Raw genomic sequence first — 3,975 nt, 5'->3', positions numbered from 1 at the left:
ACAAGGGCTAATGATAAAGGACAAATGGTTCACACAACGAGTCACATGGACTAATTAACAAATACAATTATTTTAACACAAGGATTAATGAACAAGGACAAATGGTTTACACAACGAGTCACAAGGACTAACGAACAAGGACAAATGGTTCACACAACGAGTCACATGGACTAATGAATAAGTACAATTGTTTAACACAACGGCTCATAGATTAATGAACAAGGACAAATGGTTTAAACAACGAGTCAAAAGGACAAATGAACAAGGACGGGTTCACACAACGAGTCACATGGACTGCTGAACAAGTACAATTGTTTAACACAACGACTACAGCAGGAGCTACTGACCAGGACACTCCACAAATGCAAGCAGGCCAAAACAGCACCACAACCACTTCAGGAAGCAACCAGAGTGGGCTAGGTTTAGTGGCTAATAAGTACGAGTACAAGCCCAACCACCAGCTGCCACCATGGCCAGCTGGTTGGCCATTAAACTAAGCTCAGAAAAGTCCTAGGGGTCCAAGGAAGAATCACAATGCAAGTCATAGAAAACTAAGTCGGAGCAGCTGCTGACATTTGACAAATAACAAAAGCAATCTTTCCATTTCTGGCTAAACCATGAGGAAAAAGCATGCAAGGAACTTTTGGCTTGTCTTCCCATAAACCAGATACAACCTAGAGCCAATTTTAATGCCAAGGACTCAATCATTTCGTCCTCAAGTGCCTACACTCAACAGAAAAGCCAGCAATGCAGCAAAGGACCACAACATGTCACTTGTCACACTGCATTTCTCTTTTGTTTTCATTCAGTTTACAATTAAGAGCTTTTAAACCGTTGTAATATTGTACTTGGACTCTTACCAGCATGTGAGGAGAGATCCTGACCCTTGGATGTAGCTTTTCTTTCAAGATTGTAACCTAAAAAGGCCTATATAAGGACCTTAGCTCATTTGTTGTAACACAGTGATTTATGAATGAAACCTGAGATTTCTCTCAAATTTAAACCTCTTAATCTTGTGCTTAGTCTGTAGATTAGAGTCAGGCTTGATAATAACTTGTGCTTAGACTGTGGTTATTGATTAAGTACTTGTTAGTAGAGTATAAACTTTCTGTCTTTGAGACTGTGGTTAGTTTAGCTTTCTTTGTTTGTTTGATTGAGACTTTCTGTGTTAATCTGTGGAATTTCTTAACTCTAACACCCCAAATTATTAGCTTAATTCCCTGTGAGTATTCTGTGGGTTTTTCAGTTGATAATTATATCCAAGTTCCCTCCTTTCAAGCTTTGTCTCAGAACTGTCTCAATTACAGTCCTTTGTGTCTGTCAGTCAGTTCAGTTGAGTCTTAAAAATACTTTGAGTCCTCTAAAAATCTTGGTCTTTTGCTCAGAAGTAGTTCTTATATCAAAGTAATTTACTGCCAAGTTTCATGATTTTAGGAGGTCGATTCATAATTTTATTAATTAGCACAAGTTTATTGCATTCCTGAGAACTTGTTTTATTTCTGTTGGTTTGATTGTTGTTTTTGTCTAAACCCTTGGACATTACACTCCAAATTGGTATATCAGAGCAAGGTTTTAACACGATTCCATCTTGTGTTAGTCTTGGGAAGGAAAGTGAGTTCATTTTTACCCTAACTACAACAAAACTACAAAAAATAACCCATGAGTGAAGAGAGATTTACTGGTATTGAGACCGGGGTGGATCGAGATAGCGGGAAGAATCAATGAACTGGTAAATATTGTCAACACTCTTGCAGAAGGAGTTCCTAACAGGCCACCCTACAGAGAGCGAGAGGCGGGGGTAGAGGCTTTCTTTGGAGCGGGGAAGAGGACAACCATACCACCAGGAACATGGAGAAGACATGTGGATCTTGATGAATCTATGGCAGAGGGCATCTACATGGAAAGAGACAAAGATATAAAGGTAGAAATTCCTGATTTCCATGGTAGTTTAAACCCTGAAGATTTGTTAGACTGGATTAGAACTGTTGAGAGAGTCTTTGAATTTAAGGGATATCTTGGGAAAGCTTTCAAAGTTTCTATCCTTAAATTCAAAGGTTATGCCTCACTTTGTGGTATGAAACCCGAAAAGCCGAGAGAATGAGAGAAGGCAAGGAACCCATTAAATCTTGGCTAAAACTTAAGAAGAAATTGAAGGATAAGTTTATAGCTAAAGATTACACACAGGATATGTTTATCAAGTTAATGAAGGAAATGTAGATTCATATACATACAAACATACTCTTATATGTCGAAATAATTTGTCATAAAATTAATTACGGATTTTATGCATGCAAACAAATAAACAAAAAGAGAAGAAATCGTATTCTTACAATGGATGTTTCGGTTTTATGGGCACAAAAGAGATCTCCTTCTCTTTTGTTCTTGAGCTTTCCAAATGGAAGAACAAGGATTCAAGTGTAGAATCCCTCCCAAAAGCATATACCCAAGGAATACATCTTAATAAACCAAAACTATTTAGATCTAGTAATAACAATGGTTTTACAATAAAATTGATACAATATAAATTGTATTTTTACTCTTGAAATTTCGGTCAAGAGGTGGTAATATTTGTGAGTTTATTTCTCTAGAATTCTCATAAATTGTAGAGAGTTTTTTATGGATTTTCTTACACTAGAAAAATAAGATGATGAATGAATGAATTGATTAGGAAAAGAAAACTCTTTCTTTTCTCTTCATTATGGCCGAAAAAATGGCCTTGGGTAGGTTGCCCAATAGCTTTCATTTTTGCTCTTCACAAGAGACCAAGCATGCAAAGCCTACTACCTAGTTTCATGATTGTGTTTCCATTTAAAATAAATAACACAATATAAACTATATACCCACCCATATTTTCGGTTTTAAGTATAAAATGGAGAAACCATTTTATTTTGTCATTTGTCAAATTTGTCACATGTAACATGTTACATGACATGTTACAATGTAATGTATTTTTATCATATTAAAAATCAACATACTCATAAAATATGTCATTTACAAAATTGACTAGTAATTCGTAATTACTCGTACCAAAAATGTTTCCAAATTATAAACTACAACATTCTGTATTTATAATAATTTATTCATTCCGTTTCATTTGTTTTACGTAAACAATAATATCATCCAAGTAATAAAATAATTCGATTACTTAGACCGCGTCTTATTTAATCATATCTACAATAAGATACGTAAATTATACTCACAAAATCATCCGTCAATTTTAAGCAATTTAATTAACTCGTATCAGTATACGATTAATTAAATAATCAATTAAGAGTATTTCCCTATAGGTATGACCTAAGGGGATCAATCGATCACCACCGCCAAATCATACAAAGTAATGTCAAACTCTAGTCAGCCAATCATTACCGATATGTGTGGACAGTTGGTGTAAAATATTACATCCCACATATATTCTTAAAATGAGATTTTAATGATGATATTTAAATCATGTGATCGCACTATTGTTGAGGACACATTTCCCAACAATCTCCCACTTGTCCTCGACAAGTGTCGTCCACCAATTCTCTTGTCCTATTACTATCTCCCACTCAATGCAAGGTGTCTTTGGGTCGTACTTGCAAGTGATCATATCAAGAATGGTTTCCTCGATCTGGAGAATAACTGATTGACCGGATTTATCCACTCTGGATACCTTCCGAGCGTGCCACGCATTTCGATTCATTACTCCTCGAGTGGCCCTGAGATATTGTTTTAACCATGACAAGGGGATGGACAATTCCTATCGCACTCATTCCTTCGACTAGCCACAGCCATCATAACCCAAAATATGCCCATTTGACCCCATTTACGAAGGTCGTAGTAACACAAATCAAAGTTAATCGAAAACTGTGCCATCTTAGGTGAACAGTCTTTAGTCAAAAGAATCGACTCATTAGAATACTATAGTAGCTCTCGCCACGACCAGGCTATATATAAATTGCCAGAACTCTATAAGCGGTCATAAGGCCCGACAAA

The sequence above is a fragment of the Silene latifolia genome, chromosome 9 (genome assembly GCF_048544455.1).
Source record: "Silene latifolia isolate original U9 population chromosome 9, ASM4854445v1, whole genome shotgun sequence".
Taxonomy (NCBI): Eukaryota; Viridiplantae; Streptophyta; class Magnoliopsida; order Caryophyllales; family Caryophyllaceae; genus Silene; species Silene latifolia.
The sequence above is the reverse complement of the archived record's forward strand: the minus strand, read 5'-3'. Positions refer to the sequence as shown.